Source organism: Hermetia illucens, chromosome 3, assembly GCF_905115235.1.
Source record: "Hermetia illucens chromosome 3, iHerIll2.2.curated.20191125, whole genome shotgun sequence".
NCBI classification, from domain to species: domain Eukaryota; kingdom Metazoa; phylum Arthropoda; class Insecta; order Diptera; family Stratiomyidae; genus Hermetia; species Hermetia illucens.
The window spans coordinates 64,344,719-64,362,977 of record NC_051851.1 but is presented as its reverse complement, the minus strand read 5'-3'; the positions used below and the strand labels follow the sequence as shown (position 1 = coordinate 64,362,977).

Sequence of the window (18,259 nt, the reverse complement as noted above, 5' to 3'; positions counted from 1 at the left end):
CTCCCAGTCACCTCGAAGTTACCATATGTATGATGTGACCTAAAAAAGCAGATTCTTTTTTTTTTGTATGACACACGGAAATTTTGAAAATGAGTTGAGGAGTACTGAAGTTTCTGAAAAAATCCTATCACATTCCTTAGTCTGGCTAGCTCAGAAGCTTGCAAGTGTTTGTCGAACATGCACTTCAATAAGACGATGACAAAACCGCAAGGTTAACTTTCCACTTTTTCCTGTCTTGGGATAGCACTGCTTTCGACGTTGACCATGATCAGCTCGGATGGTCACTTAAACCATTCCCCAATTTTGCAAGCTCCTCAAATTCAAATTGAGGTAGCTTCGATTTTCTTAAACCTACGATCCCTGCGAGACGCATCAAACCAATTGCTGGAATTGAGAAAACAACCCAGAGGATTTCGATTAACATGAGAGTAGCTTTCGAAGAGAGTTGTTCACTCAAAACGCCAAAGGAGGGTGAAACACCACGATGGAAACAAAACGAACAAAGGAGAACGACAAGGGTGCTTTTGAACTGAGGTCTAAAGTTTAATTACGGTACAAAGAAGCTCCCTGTCAAAGAACGCAGCCAGCAGCTGATTTACCTATGTTCACAGAGCGGGAGATACACAGAAAATCATGACACGGCAACCGTTTGCGTGCACTTCCCAGGCAGCATCGAAAATCTCATTTCGAAGCCGACAGGAGCATACAGCCCTCAACCGCAAGATTGAACTCTGGCATGCAAAGTAGTATCCATAGATACACGTCTGCGGGTCCGGATGGCATTATTCCTATTGGATACCCTGGATCTATATATTCCGAATATAAACCGTTCGTGCCTAGCACACGCTTATATTCGAATTACTTGGCGTGATGTCAGGGTAATATTTATTTCCAAACCAGGGAAACGCCTCTACATAGACGCAAAAAGCTTCCGACCGATCAGTCTAACTTCCTTCCTTGCAAAAGAACTAGAAAGAAGTAGATCGGTTCATAAGGGATGCATACACCCCTAGGTAGCCGCTTCATTATAGGCAACATGTCTACCAGAAAGGCAAATCCACGGAGACCGCACTTCAAGAGTTAACGGCAAAAATTGAGCAGGCGATGTTCGACAAAAAATACGCTCTACGCTCATTCATGGACATCGAGGCGCCTTCAATTCTGCCTCATTCCCGGCGATAAGTAACGGGACAAGACAGCATGGAATGAATCCGCTATTAATTAGTTGTATCCTTCACATGCTGGAGTAGAGAAATATCCATATGTTGGTCGAACAAAAGTCCATTGAAGCCGTATGTCTTAGTGATTGCCCACAGAGAGGGGTTTTCCCTCTTCTGGCTCCTAGTTATGGGCACCTTGCTATAGCTTCTGAAGGACACGAAAATCTTCGCACAACCATTTGCAGATGACGTAGCCGTTATAATCACCGGCAAGTTTGCGAGGACAGCATGTGACCGGTTCAATGCACCACTGCATGTGTAATCCAGAGTTGGTGCCCCCGTAATGGACTCACGGTGGACTGTACTAGTTACGCTCACTAGGAACGCCAGGTGGGATATCTACACACTACCCACCTTCGCGGGGATGAAAATCCAGCTGGTACAAACAGTCAAATATTTAGGAGTACATTTAGATTCCAAGTTAATGTGTTAAGGTCAGACCTGTGGGCTTTCACCAAAATGGATTCATTGGATGTATTCATCCATAATAAAACTCATTTTGCTATATGTTTGCATCGTTCGGTGCCCGAGACAGAACTTTGCTAACAGCAGGAAGTTGTTATTGGACCAATGAGTAGCACGCTGACCGCGGCACTCGAAGCTATCCTAAATTTACTTCCCATTCATTTGGAGGTGAAACAGAAAGCAGCTAATGTGGCATATAGGCTTGATACTATGGGCACGTGGAAAGGCGGCCATACAGCCAGACTGACTCACCAAAGTTTTGGATCCACAATGGTAGAGCCGGAACCAGCTTTTGGGATCCGACAGTCAAGTCCACTCTGAAGGGAGAAATTGTAAGGATTCGCGCAGCGGAATGGAGCAATTTGAATTTCTGGTGGTAAACGAAAATCTGAGAAGAAACCCGGGGCCGATTGAGAGGCATATTTATTGTTCCGTAAGAAGTGGGACATGAAAGCAATAGTAGATCTTTTAGCGGGACACTACTCCTTAGGCAACCACATGAAAAAAATTGGAGAGGTGGTGTCGACTATATGCAGCCGATGAGAGGAGAAGGAAGAGATGGCCCTCCACTTCATACGCAGCTGACTGGCCTCCTCAGAACTCAGACGAAGATACTTTGATAGGGTTGTTTTGAACGAAGAGTCTGTGTATATATGTTAGTATCCATCAAGAATGTTCTGAGATTCGCGAAAGCCTGCGAAAGCCGTAGTCGAGTGAGCGATCAATGCGTGATCACCGGCAATAATGCAATGGCCTTACAAAGGCTACGGCTCGTCCCACTACACTAAACTAGGCTCTTTACTTTAGTTTCAATTAGCGCTTGGTAATTTTTAGCTTTATTATATCCCAAAAACTAAATACGTTATCTAAGTGTAATCTTGCGGTGTTTCTAGCGATTAAATTATCTGAAATACTTAGACTGCTTTTTACTTTTTCGCTAGTATTCTAGATGTACTATAGATGTCAAATTATTTCAAAAAAATATGGTAGCTTTGAAACTATGTCAAGCTTCTTCCGACATCGAACATATTAATAATTCTTCATTCCCAACGCTTTAATTATCTAATTGCCTTTACAGGGCAGTTTCAGGTTAACGGATAGGGGAGATGACGATATAAATATAGATTCATATTCAACACTTGGCTTTTTACGTGAAATTCTGCCCGGTGGCACAAAATTTAGTGAGAACATCGTAATTGTAAACAGTATCATTTCTGTTGAACTTAAAAAGCCCTCCTCAAAGAAGAGTATAATTTACTGAATTTACTGAATATAACCTTTTAGTTAATACTTTTCAAGGTAGACGTTAGTTTTTACATCAGTGGTAAAGGGAGGAGGGGGGAGGATCAGCATTAAGTCAAGAACCCATTTTCAGAAACGATTCAGCCGAGAAAAAATTGTAAAAAAATTATGATGAAATTTTGTATGGCATATATTCCTCAAAATGGTCTGCATTTTGATAACTGCTCAAATAAAGTTAATAATAATATTGCACTATATTTTGAAAATTTGCTCAAAACCCTCAGTTCGCCCTGGAACCATAACATTTTACAATAATACACCGAATAGACCGAACAGGCAATACCGTACCGGAAAATTTGGTAGAAATCCTTCTATCATTAACTAGATTATAGTAGGATAAATTTGTCTGTTCCGTGTGAGATTCCTGGAATCTAAGGCATATATGTAAATAGATCTACGTACAAACGGAGCCACCTAGCACTCAGATATGTTTACTGAAAAATCCATATCTGAAAAATCGGTTCCTGAGTTGTTTACTACATTTGTCCGGAGTCAAGGGAGTATTATCGAGTTTTGTGGTATTCAAAGGAATGGATAGAAAGAATATTTAACCTAACGTGGTATGAGGAGAGAAGCAGGAGGCCCTCTCCCTTGAATAAACGAAATACTAAACACATTATCACCTAGCGTCTTGAAGTACTCTAAGGTGCTTAAAGGTCTAGATTCAAATCCCTCCATCGACTATAATTGTAGTGGAATCATGATAATACATATGGTTAAGGGACCCACGGTTTGGTAAGAACTATCGGGATTTTTTTTTTTTTTTGGGGTAGGGTAGGTGAATGCATTTACACAAACAGTGTTGGACTCCCGATTCGGTACGTCGTCGGACTACCAACTAAACACCTCCCCATCGTCAGAGAACTAGCCTGGAACCGTTTGTCACATTACTTCGGGCTAGTCCCCGAACTCTCCCGCCTTGCGGAGCCTTCAAATCAGGGAATTCCTTTCACCAACGGGAGGGGAGAACTATCGGGATTACTAATGATTGGGAGTACAAAATAACGAAAAGTAACTCGGTCACAGGCAAATTTGTACGAATTAGCCGAAAATAAGAATAATCGGAATACTTATTACCGGGATTCCACTTTTTCTGCTACGTCATCAATACCAACGATCACATATACTTCATTATTGACGCACGACGATCCTGGAATTTTTCTTGTTTTATTAAGAAAAATACATGGAATATATCTTTTATGGGCCCATCAGTATAAATTCTTAAAGTGGCAAAAGTTTTATTACAGTTGCTTGGTATTAACAGAATTTACAGAGGTATTCATAAATAGGAATGGCGAGCAACTGAAAATCTTGCACCATTAACAGGGGTGGTTATATTTAATAGCTTTTCCTTAAAAGGTTTTTCTGCTTTTGCTGCTATTTTTTCCCCCTCCATCTACCGTGGACGTTGGAAACTTTTAATACTTCTGGATATCTATTTTCGAAATAGCAGAATTAACTTAAAGCGAAGGATCATCATCAAATACTTTGCAATGTAGATACTTATACCCGTGCCTACATGGTCTAGTGCAATTACACTAGAAACTCTTATGTGGTCTTGTAGAGTCTACGTAGAACATAGGGTATCCATCAGATACCGGAATGCGCGCAGTGATACTCTGTGCTCCTCGGTTGAATTTGATCAGTGCTTGTTGGGCTTTCCTGCTCTTTCTTTCAAAAATCATTTTGAGACTGATGCTTGCTGCGGTCCTACCTATCTGCTTTCATGATAGGTCTCTTATACTTAACTTACCACAAGAGCCTACCTTCATGCTTTAGACTACATTTCCATGAAACCCATCTTCTCGGTTGCTAGTGATTCTGACTTGTGGTTTTGAATGGATCGTTGTTATTCTGATTTTACCAGTTTTGCTTGAATTGGCAAGTCAAGTATTATCTAGTACAATAGATTTCAGTTAATATTGACTATTTACATTTTATACGAGTAGATTAGCACAATTGGAACACAATTATGCGACTTTTTGGGCATCTTAAAACCGAAATTCATGGTGATATTTTTATTGTTTTACCAAAGTCTTCGGATGGTGTTCAAAAATTTTACAGATTTAAGAAATAAATGGAGCAAGTTTTCCAACCGCAAGACAAACACTTCTAATCTTGTTGACTTTACGAAAATTCTGCGATAATCCGCAGCGTAATTTTATATTGGAAAGTCATCCAATAAATCTTATGTCAAATGATTTAACGCATTAAGTAACAATAAAAAAACGTTTTTGGACAGCATGCTCGTGACATTCAAGAGATACCGCATCCTATAATAAAATAATTGCCTAGTCATTACTAACAAATTTCAAAGCAATGACCGAAATTACACAATCATGGAAAGTTTTTAATTTAAAATTTTTTATCAGATAATGACACAACTGTCTACCGTTTGTCTGCAATTCTCGGAAATTTTAGATTTAATATTAGAACTGAAACATTTTTTTTGTCCTCTTTGTCACTCTTCACTTCAAAGTTGTTTGGACTGCCTAGTTCATCAATTTTGGCATCGTCGATTTAATATTAAATTTAGCAATTTTCACCAAAAATAGTTGACCTTTTATAAATCAAGACTTTATAGATGCTATTTAAAAAAAAATATAGAAATATTCCAAAAATAAACTAAATATAAATTTTCCATCTTTACAAACGCCTTGAACCTCAATGAGAGCATTGAAACAAGCAAATAATTGTTCAATATTTTTGAAACCTTGTAAAAATTTACTTTTAGATGAATGTTTATTGATATACCAAGCAATACCCTGTGCATCGACGTAAAAGTTTTATTTAATGACAAACTAATCCAGATGGAAATCAGCGGTGACCCCGTCCCGCGAGGAAACTATATTTATGCGAGTATTTTTCTCAAATTGAAGTTTTGCTTATACATATATGTTATTTTCATTTCGACGTCATTAGCTACGTCATAGTTAACAGGTCAAAATAATCCCTTGGATAAATATATGAGGAAAGGTGTATTTGTAGATACGGGATGGTTGGCAAAATTTGTGACAAAATAATATGATGGCAAATTCGAAGATAAAATTGAAAGTGGTGTCATCGGTAAGACTCGCTTAAAATATGGGAAATAAATAAATATGTATTTTCTACACTTCGTAGCTAGGCATCTTTGGTTTTTGAGATGTCTACTTCGCAAAGAGATGGTTACATAAATTGTTATGTCTAGTTTTGATGTTTTGGCCAACGTCGCAAAAATAAAAATTAGTTCCTTCTTGTTTGTGTAATTTGATTACAATGTAAACAGTTCTATCAATTCAATCCCTATATATGTAGGCACCTTTAGATTCTGCCTTTTTTAAGAAATCTTGTCCGTCAGTGTAATTTTAATTTTATCAATTTAGAATTAAATTGAATCGATAACTTTTTTATGGCCAAATTTCTATCGGATACGTGTGCTACAAAATCAAGGGCATTATTGAGAAAGACCAGTTATACTTTCGTTTTTATATAATTATTTACATCCTACATTTCTGCTCGTTTCATTAAGTTAATTACTTTTGTACGAAAAGAAAAATTGCTGGAAATTCGGCTTTAATTTCTGAAAATTTATCAAGTTTTCCCCTCAAATAAAAGAACTCAATTGTGGACTTTAAAATGATCTGAAGTAAAAACTGATGATTTTGATGACATATTTAATTAGTACAATGTCTGGACTGGACAGACAGAGTGGCGAGTGTTATACAGATACGAACCCTTGTATATTAAAACATTCACAATCACATTTCGTGTATTATAGGATTGGGTTCATTGGATTAGCCTTCATTGCTTTTGTGGTGAATCCAACCTGTTCGGCGAACAGTCATTCAACGTCACCGTTAAAATTAACAACTGTGACATGCACGGGATTATAGAATAATCCCGCCCCAAAAAACCATGAAGTTCTTTGATTTTCAACCACATGTTATTTTATCTTGTTCTACACATTTATCACCGTTCCTGGGAAATTCGTTCACAAAAATAGTGCTGAATACAGAAAAGTCTGTTTTTTCATCCAGTAAACAGCCGTCAGGGCAATTAAATTGAAAACGAGCACAATTAATTTTATTCTTAGTTTTGGATTCTGGGAAATGTATTTACGTCTATATACTCCGTAATATTTTACGGCAGTCTACGTTGCAGTACAACAGAGAAAAACTTGAGCTAAATAGAAGCAAAGATAAAGCAAATAATTTATCATGTATACGGAAGCAGATAGAAGTGCGACTAACCGTTTAGCGTACGACACTTTTATTATTGGCGATTTTGGGCTTGGTGTTCAGATAAAAATGAAAATTACAGAGTAGTATGAACGTCGTAGTAGATGAAATATGAGATTTCCCGTGGTGCAATGATTTACAGTAGAGTGCCTATTGAAGTTCGGCAGGATTTCATATTTTGTGGAAATCTCAATGCTTAGGAAATGAAAAATATACATAAGAAGACAAGAGAGACCGCGATCTTATCTTCTAACGAAAGGAAACATACAATTCTTTTACATTTATATTATTTGATAAACTTTATGATTTTCGCATTATTGGTTTTTGACGAATGTTGAATTATTATTCAAAGATCGGCGCTTTAGGTATGAATGGTTTTGCTGATTTTTATGTATGAATATTTGGCTACAAGATGATTGGGTTTATACATAGCTTGTAGTGTATATATGTTGATATTAAAGTCAATGTGACACTGACATTTTATCTTGTAGGGAATAGTAAGTAGTGATTGTTGGATTTTCACCAAACTTTTCATTATAATGCTTCACATTAGATCCTTTATTACTGCAATTTTGCAGACCTGCGATGAACTTAAGGGGGGTTTGCAATAAACAGACCATTATTGACCTTATTTGAAAAGATATCGTAACGCGAAGTCTGGGTACCGCGTGCATGGACATCGATGATTTTTTTCATATTTTTCAGTTGGATAGTTTCCGAGAAATGGTCCTTGAAATAATTGACCCCTTTCATAACCTCACACTGCTACCCCTTTCACCGAATGTCAAGACTAATATCTGTTTCGAATTATAAAGTATTAGCCGATACCTTTCACTTGATGCTCCTGATATTGGGTGAAAAGAAATTCTCACATATATTTTAGTTGTATGGGGGCCCACTTTAAGTTCAACGTGCAGTAATGTACATCAACGCATCTGGGCTTCACAGGTTCAACCTTTTTACAAATTGTTTTGTAAAAGCTGTAACCATTTCCGAGAAAAGTATGTGGCAGACAGACAGTGAATCGAATTTGTTGAAAACAGAACGTCAAGGTCAAGGTCAAGGTCAAGGTCACGCTTCTCTGGGTTCGCCATAGATTATTATTAGTATGTGAAAGAATAATTAAAAGTTTAATAGATACGGTATTTGGTTCTAGTGTGAAGCACCACATGGAACAACGTATATGCCATCAAGGCATGCGGAAACAGTAGAAAGTTAGATGCGCAAGAGAAGTTGACGATCCTGTAAGGCAACAGGTTGAACTACGTCTCGAGCAGTGTGCAATCAAAGCTTCTGATAGAGGTGGCAAATGAGACGCCAGCAATATTATTGTCACCCAAACCCCGATGACTAATTTAATTATCTTGTAGCAATTAAAAGGTCATTGGGCAATATAACAACAAAATAGGCCAGAAATCTTGGTTCATCATGTACTGAGCACCCGCGCAACCTGGTACCCGAAATTCGTAAATATATGCTTAGGTGAACGACGCATAGCAAGTTTGAACGTATTACGTTGCCGAGTATCATCTATAAGATATTCTGTTCTATCTTTCTAGCCTCTTATAGCTAGAACATTATCGATCCATGCAGTCTTCACCCGAGGCAAATCAGCAACAGAGCCGATTTTCTTTGTGAATCGACGGAAAAACTTTCGGTATGTGCAACATCTTTTCGTGGGCTACCAAGATGGCGATGAAAACATAGGTGCGGGGAAATTGTGCACAAACATGAGGGAATTTAGTAACCTGACAAAACTGACTAGGCCCTCTAGGCTAGCCCTAACCAATCTGCGAGATTAGATAAAAACGGTAGGATCCCTCTCGGCACCCTTTAACATCAATAACCGCTTAAGATACTTAGATGCTTCATCATGCTTTCTTTTCGACTTTCTCCAAACAAACTGATCCATGACGGTAAGATGAGTGGCAGAGCCATAATCCCCTTTAACTCCACCTAGTTGCTGATGATATTATCATACTGTAATAAAAACAACCGAAGATACACCAACGTTTTTCATGAAGATCGGAAAAGTGCCATAAGATTTTGGGCTGCACATTAATGGACTTAAGATGAAGTACATGGTGGTGTACGTCAGCACTAAAACAAGAACAATATCCGATACTAGTGATTATTGATCTCAATGAAGATAGAAAATTTCACCTTTGAAACTGCACAAAATTTCTCCTATCGAAAGTCAAAAGTCACAGCTATTCGAAAGAAACGACGACACAGCTTGTTTCAGCTTACAAAAACTGTTTCATTCGAAACGTTTCACCAAAGTGCCAAAGTTCCTGTTGTACTATTACCAGTCCTTATATTTTACTCGGAGATGTTGGTTCTTTGCAGGAAACATTTCACAGCAATTCTTAGCTAAGTGCCAGAAGAAAATCTGTCGAAGAATTTTTTCCATCAGGACGATTTCCTAGTCTATATAACGATGAAAACTGATACCATGACCATTTAATCGTGGATAAAACCGGGCTCAATAGGCGCGGTTTTCAGATTTTCGAAGTGTGACGATTGATGGCGAAACTGTTAGAATACGGCTATTAGTTGTACCATTTCTTCGTCGACTTCAAGACCATAATAACACAGCCAGGGATAAACTATACATGACCATAAGAAAATTTAGCATCCCCACAAAAAGTTAATAAGACTGGCTAGACTGACACTGATTAATTTGCAAAGTCAGACAAACGAAGCAAGATCACTCTCGAGAACTTTTAATTTTAACAATGATATAAAGGAAAGGAATATCCTATCATGCATTCATAATTAACCTGGTCTTGAGGTAAGTAATACGTAATGCTGATGTAAATGCCGGAGGCACTGTCTTCTTCAAGTCTGCCCAATTGCTAGCATAAGCTGGCGATACTAATAGAGCGGGAAGAAAAACGGCGGCTCTAGGCCACAATAGGCAGAAGATCTTGTCTTGCTAATTATTGAAGGCAAGACGAAATACATGGTGGAAATGTCAGCAAAAAAAACGATTTTTAGCACGAAAAACTGCAGCTTCGAGAAATGAATTCTCCGGAGAACTTTCTACCCCTTATAGCAAGATGGACGACTCCGCTTCTTAAATAACGAATAGATATGGGAGTGATATCGTGACCGTAGTGGATAAAATCTTGTCCAATAGCCTACGGTGGGTGAAGGGTTGCGGCGATGATCAAAATCCCATCCAGGTTTCCCGGAGTAGATATAGACGCTTTCCCAAAAACGCAAAAAGATGGTGAAATTCTCTGAAACAGTTTAACCGCAAATACCGAAGTTCAAGTGAAATGTCTCGTTGACACACGCTTCCACGCCTCTGCTCTAGATAGTCCTAGATTAGTCCTTCACGTCCCTTTGATAGCTACAAAGTGATGAGACTAGCTGTACCCCTCTGCATTGACTCAAAAAATAAGTTTATATGGGTGAATAAGCAACTGTTAACCTCTCGAACTGGGCCTTTTTGAATGTGGAAGTCTAGTGTCAAATTTGGGACCTCGTAAGGATAAAAATAGAGGCCATGCCATATTCTTTGAATTTTTAAACAGAAAATATTGGAGAAGTGCAAACCAATCATGTCGGAGGAACTTGCCGTTTTATTTCACTTTTTTAAATAAAAAATAATACTTGTCGTGAATAATTATGGTGAGACACTATCAAAATAAAAATCATAGGTGCTGGAAAACATGCAAAATTTTACACAAACACATGTTGCGATTGATGAACGGTCTAGTTGCCGGAATTCCTTGATTGCGTTTCCAGTACCAGGTTGACCGCTGGGAAGGTACATCTGCAAGGTAGAAAGAAACGTATTTTCGAATTTTTCTTTCTTTCCAGACGACAATCCAGACGAAATCTGTTGAAAATTAAAGGAAAGTGGTATCGGCGCGATTATTATAGTGAATTTTAAGTGTGTGTGTTTGTGTGTATGGTGGGGGAGAAGCTACAGCTTCTGAGCACTCAGGTCGTGTTGGTCCATTGTACTCACCTCCCCCGTCTAACGGAATATTCCGGATTCGTTAACGTATCGCAGGATTTCCGTTATTGGATCTGATGCTACCCGTCGCAATTGGAGGACATCGGAATTTTAAGTAATAGCCGTTTTGGTGAGACCGCACCGACTCTGAAGGGACAGAAATAGTTACAGGTTTTTCGATTAGAGCGCTGCTTTCTGGCTGAAAAAAAAGAAATTTTGTCTTACGAAATGAGAGGTTCGCATTTAAGTGGTATCCCAGAATTAAATGACGTAGGTAAACTAATGTTATGCAAGTAAATCAGGAAACGGCACAAATGTCTCGAGGTGCTATGCTGGCGGGTGCACCTTCATGGTTGAAACAAGGATGTACATTCTGGGTTACGCCAAATTTGGCAATATTGATGAACTGATAACCTGAACTTCTGTGAGTGAGAAACTCGGTTGCCATTTTAACTTTCGAATAAAGTTGTTCACCTGTTGTTCTTCCTGGTTCCTGGGTGCTGGCTAACTATTAAAGACGATGAACGCCGCCTCGCGTTAATGGAGACGAAGATGTTACGTGGGACCGGCAGTGTAACATGTTATAAGCACAATTGAAATAGCTAAGATTGGTCAACAAATCCATGTCAAATGGAAGCGACTTAAAGGCCGATCGAAGCAACAATGGAATGCTGCATATGATGGAGATTTGAGAGCCTGAATCCATGCGAACAAAGGCTAAATAATAATAAGAAGAAGGATGCTACGGCGACATTAGGAACTGGCTTTAAGTAATTTTTGCCGAAAAATTGAAGCACATATTTTTTAAATTAAAAAAATGATATTTAGTTACCCTTGCGTCGTTTTCGCCAAAGCATTATCAATCAATCAAACTCACCTTACTCGTTGCATCAGGCTGTGAGACGAAGCCGAAAAACTTTGCCATGTCGCCAATTGATGTAAGCTTGTGATAAATGAGTTAAAACCATACATGTGGTCAAGTGAATGCTACACAATAAATCCTCAATGATTTAATGGAATATTATGAAAGTTATCTAGGGCGTTCTCAATGGAACGCATCCATCAAAACAAGCATTAATTAATGGAAAAAGTTAAAATATTGTTTACATCTTCAAAAATTAAAGCTTTTCAATTTCCAAATTAAAATCAATGCGTGCGAAAAATGTCCATTTATACATAGACGGTGATGATTAATAATAGTGATTTTGAATATTTTATTGATAAGTGAAAGAATTCAAAAACAATTTTAATTCAGTTTTGAGTTCACGTTTTATTTAAAGGAGCTTGAAACCCCCCCTCCCTCCCCCAAAAAAAAACAAATCTGCAAAGAAATAGTCATTGACCTATGCAACTTTATGAAAAATATCATGGACTTTAAATTTGATTTTCAACGATGATACAACTATTCAGAGTTTTCAAGAGATAGGAAAAGTTTTCTACCGATCAAATTGTTGCAATAAAGAAATTCATTAACTAATTACTTTTCCCAGCATGTTCAGTGTCTCTGTTTATTATTTCCTTCTAAAACGGAAAGAACCAAATTTTAATTTTCTCACCCATATTTCTGTTCAGTCAAAATTCTCAATTAAAAAGATTTAAAATATCATTCGTAATCTAAAACTGTTTCTTTTCCTTTGTACTACATCCAAATATTTACCACTAAATTCAGCTTCCTAAAATTAGTTGCTGAAATTAAAAATGTCTATTGCATGTCGATTTCTCTTGGTTGATGCTCATATATTCGCCATAGTGATGAAGATATTAATATACACAATGGGCTCCTGAGATAAATGTTTGTATGTGTTTAAGCGAAATGTACAATTATTAGTTTTTTTCTATCACATGAATAGTTTATTACTTGTTACTGCCTCTGATTAATCTCTATAGAAATATGAAATTGAGATTGATGATACTCTTCGTCGTTAATATAACATTTACGTCAATACTTTTTATCTTCGTAGTGTGATCTTTACTAATTGAAGAATTAACGAACCATTAGATGATATGTGCACTTGCAGATGAGCCGACGAATACTGGTTAATTCCTCAATGATATAATAATCAAATCAGTACTTGAAGTGTGCAGAGGTGCCGGCACGTGTAAAAGCAGCGAAAACAACGGAGTTTATTAGAGCTCCCCTAATAAAGTTCGCTTTTGATAACAGCAAGTGTAAGAATTATCTTTCCCTTTAAGGAAGTGTTAACTTTATTAAGTTTATTGTTGTTTACGACTTTCTTATCATCGCCACAATAGGTAATCTAGAATCTAATAAAAAAGTACAAAAGAAATAATATCTGACATCAAAGTATACAAATCGATTGATCTATAAATGAAAAACGCTTAAAAATAATTTGAGATATGTAATGATCCAGAATATTTATTCTAAATATTTGAAATGTTGTTGAAATTTTAGTTTATTGTGTTGAGAATGAAAGCGTTAAGTTTCATTGATATTCAAAGCAAAAAAGATCAGTGAAGAAGTTCCAAGGAATCTGATCTAAATTTTTCGCACGCCTGAACCCTAAAATTAACCAAACTTTCCCATATGTGAAGAAGGACGCATGTTGTTCTATTAATGGTTTTCCTTGAACCATATTTTTACCTTATTCTTATTTTGCTCAAAAGCAAGATAAAACTAATGTTTTTTTATCGAATCGGGCACGGAAGATTATAAACGTACGTACGAGTAAATTAGAAATGAGGTAATAACGATTTCGCGCTAATGAAACTCAATGAAGATGTAAAATTATGTAAATAAACTAAAACAACGAACGTAAATAGAGTGTACAGCACACATTGAAGCGAAATTATAGTTTTAAATTGTTATTCAATAAAATTTATTATTTGGGAAGATAATAATAATTCAAACATGAAAATGAAGTAATTAGATCGCATAGATAATGAATACGAAGTAGATTTTTGAACACTATTGGCAATCCATTAATAAATTAAAAATAGTTCAGCAATTTATACACGAATAGTTCCATTTATTTCTCATTTAATGTGGTTATTTGGTATGCGATAAGTTATATATGTAATTGTGTTTCGAGGATTTTGAATTTTGGGGAACAAAAACCTTACTAAAATCGCATGTCTATTTGTATGTTCATCTGTGTGCCTCCCCATCTGTCTGAAATATCTGATTTACTTAAGAACAAACGAAGCTATTGTCACAAAATTTAAAGAAAAATCTATATTTCGCAGGAAACTGTCCTAAGGTATATAGAAGAAGCACGAATTGTAATTAAATTGTCACAATTAAAAACATAGTTACAGTGGGTCAAAGCATGGACACTAGAACTTCGCTCCGATGAAATTAATTCATTTGACAATCAAAAAATCAAATATATACTCCAATCGAATCGAATTGACCGAACTCAAGTTGTCGTCAAGGTTAAGCGTTGTTAGGGATGTTAGTTCTCAAATAGAGAACCAGATGGAAGCTTTATTTTTACTTTTTCCATGCGACTTGAACCAGTTGTAAAGACATTCATAATCAGTTTAAAGTTGTAGAAATTCGATCTCTCAATTTGTTTCTAGTATTCATAAGATCCTGATGAAATTTTAATTTCAATAATATTACTTTTGCGTATATATTATATATTTCTCATTATTTCCCGACGATTGACGACATACTGCAAATAAATTATAATTTGAGAATCTACAGGGAATCATCATCTCCCAATTAGCTAGTCCTAATGTCGCCACGAAGGTGCATCCAGTTGACCTCATCGTTTTCATTTCTAAAAAGCATAGCTCTTTCTCGGAACCTTTTTACTCCGGATTCTTAGCTTCGATATTCAATATTTGCATCATAATTTAGTCAAATTAACGTTTCTAATATTTCCCTCTTTAAATTATTTATAGTTTGTCCCCGTATATGTACCCCCATGTTCCTCATTCTACTATTTACTAAAATGCTCCAAAAAGTTTGTTTAGCATTATTCACGAGTGCATCAAGATAAAATTACACCGTAAACATTAGAAAAGGATCTACCGAAAGAAGATCAAATTAAATAAAAAAATTCCGAAAATCGTTTTCTATGAAATCGTCACAGGTAGCATAAGAAACGTCTAAATCAAAAATTGGTACTAACATCTTGAATTTTAGTACGTGATTGGATCGATTTTAAAAAGAGAATGCTAGACGATTCATAACGTTCTCCATCCGGCATCAGGATATTTGGGAAACCGAAGCACGTCTTTGTAAAGAAGGTACCCACGAATGACTGGAACCAGAAAGTCCACCGAAAGTCCTTTTATAATACTTCGCATGTATAGGCGTTTGATAGGATCTTTACAGATATTTGATTATTTAAAGTTAAGGTCAAATACTAGTAAAATTATGGCAGCATTATTAGCAGAGAAATTTACATAAATTGAATCAGGAAGTGCAAAATGGGTTGCAACGTGAATTTACTGCTTGTATAACTGCAAATTGATTTTCCGATCGAATTTACTATTATAAAAATATTTCCTTTTCTCCCGAAGGCATTTTTTTATTTGAGTAGGGTATCTAAGTGTAATCTCGCATTGTTCTAGTCATTAAATTATTTGAAATAATTAAGACTTGCCTTCTGTATAGACTTGTAGCGTTGATGAAGCGAACAAGTGGTTCCCGAAATATCGGTATCTGCAAGGTTAACAAATTTTACTAGCGAAAAGGAAAGCCAAGTCCTAATTATTTCAAATTGAGTAGAGTGGTTGAATTAATTTACGACCTGAGTGTTGAGTTTTCGCAATGGTAGGCCATAGTACTACTAATTAAACATCTCCGAGTCATCAGAGATCTAGACTGGAACTCTTTGACACATTACCCCAGGGAGAGTTCAAGTCAGGGAATTTCTCCCAACAACAGGAAGGAAGTTTGAGGAAGGACTTTATAAGTTCAATGGACCCATTAGTATCCGACCCTTCGCCGGTTGAGCACAATTTTCTTAGCAAGAAAAACCCGAATGTAATGCGCCAGACGCCTTCATCTTTCACCGCTCCTCAGTATCTATAAGATACTATTGTCCGCAAGTAACTCAGCCTGCATGGAGATCCTATCCGACCTTCCACACGAAAAAAAATTAGGTGTCGTCCATCATCAAATTTAAGAATTAACAATAAGGGGATTGTGTATTCTAAATCTTGTACAAGTAGGACTGAAAAGGTCCATACCCGAAGCAGGATAAAGAAATAATTTCACCATGTTTTCGACTCAGCCACACTAAGCCTCTGATCAGGTGTGTAGTATCTCTGCCTCATTCAATGTAAATCGCCATTGTTCACCTGCATCAATCTTTCTTGAGTTCTCTCTTTTGCGATTATAGACGGTCTTGCAGCGAGGAGGATGGCGGGAATCAGTTCAGATTATCAGTTAGCGTGCATCTGCCGGGATATCGTCGGGTCTTGACAGTTTCTTATTTTCTTATAGAGAGGATTGCCTCTTACTCTTCTGCATAGAGACTGATGCTTCAATGAATCTTCCCATCTACACCTTCACGACGCTCCATGGACAGGAAGAGTGCGGGACTGGTGTACGTCCAGAGATAGCGTTGAACGAATTCGTATTCATCTGAAGTCTATGTCCTCGATTGCAATGCTTAACTCGTTTCCTTTGTAAATTGACACACAGCGAGATTATGATTTGAGGTTGTTGCCTATGAGGCTACTGATCCAAGTTTCCAAGCGGACGTTGATAAATACTTCAGTGAAACTGTACTTTGACACTGCTGTGCCTGTATGGCTGCGGTTGATAAAAGTCAACTCTGATTTGGGCATCCCCAATTCTGAAGTCATTAGAGATCTTCTAACATCGAGTTAAGATAGTTATCAATTGCAAAAGTAAAATGCGCACTCAAGCTAGGGACAATACTTACTCTGCATGCTAAAATATATAATATCCATTTTTAATAATTTCTTTTTCAATACTACGTAATTGTCTAAAATTTGCTTCGTCCGAAAAAACCTTGTCTTATCCTAGATGATCCAAAGTATTCATTGCTAATTAGAGTTTTTTAGTTTAGGAATGAAAGCATGCCAAATGTCCACAATTCGCACTTTTGGAGTGTAAACACAACTTAAAACTATTTGCTTCACTGAACTTTTAGCAGATAATTAACAACATTTTTGGTGAGTTAGAGCTTCTGTGTGGCAAAATATGCATTCAGCGTATTACGTTTCAAAAGTATATAAGCAACTCCATAAAGAATCCCGTTTTTTGTTTGAGTATCGAAATGTGGTGGACACATACATTTGCATTGCTTCAGCTCTCAAAAAGTTTGTGATACTCAAAAATTATCGGTAGAAATTTGAAAGAATTTGCTTTTAATCTGATAAGGGAATAACAAGGGGTGTCAGACCTGAAAACTTGGGAATATCAAGGGGGCGTCAGACCTGGACAATTGACAAAAGCTCAGTTATTCTCAACAAAATAGAAGCCTGAAAAGTGCAAGGTTGATAAAATCAAAAGGTATTAACTCTTTTTGTTTGATATCTGCAAAACTTATGATTATGCTAATCATACCATAAATCATCAATTTCAGTAAAAGTAGTCCCGCTTGGTAAAAACGAGAACTAAAAACAAGCCAAAAGAACTGAGAAAGGTTCTCCTATGGAATCAAGATTTAAACAAGGTAATAATGTTATCCCCATGCCCTTTAGTCTGGGAAATCTTCTTCAAGGCAGTTGACTTCAATAGACACTGGTCCTACGATCTTAATAATTAGGACCCTAAAATTTTGAGTCTTGAAGAGTCCATAAGTTTTAGGCATCACAGCTTTGTATGATGTAATTTCCATTCTTCCGTTCTATTCTACAATATATCTGCTGTTTGCCAATAATTTGATATCGGAACTACGTCTGGTTTACAGCCTTTTAGACACCTAAAAGTGCCTTCATTTTTTCCATCGCAATATTGACATTTCTTCTACCCGTATTCAGGATGAAAAGGTTTTCATTGGTTTTGAAAAATATACTTCTGAAAAACTTACTTAAACGATTGTCCCTTGATATTTTTAGGGTTTGGAATATGTAAGCACCTATACTTTGGCCTTTTAGATGTCCTCAATTTTAATTTAATGCGTATCTCTTCATCC

At 36.9% G+C, this 18,259-nt stretch overlaps 1 protein-coding gene and 1 long non-coding RNA gene across 5 annotated transcripts in view; both read right to left on the bottom strand.

Moving 5' to 3' along the window:
* Positions 1 to 18,259, bottom strand: part of LOC119652553 — a 503,388-nt gene that overhangs the window by 135,475 nt on the left and 349,654 nt on the right. The window lies entirely within an intron of this gene.
* LOC119652556 lies at positions 10,780 to 15,550 on the bottom strand. Its single transcript, XR_005249559.1, has 2 exons — positions 11,190 to 15,550; positions 10,780 to 11,057 (listed from the first exon to the last, which is right to left on the bottom strand). It is a non-coding gene; the product is annotated as an uncharacterized LOC119652556 (long non-coding RNA).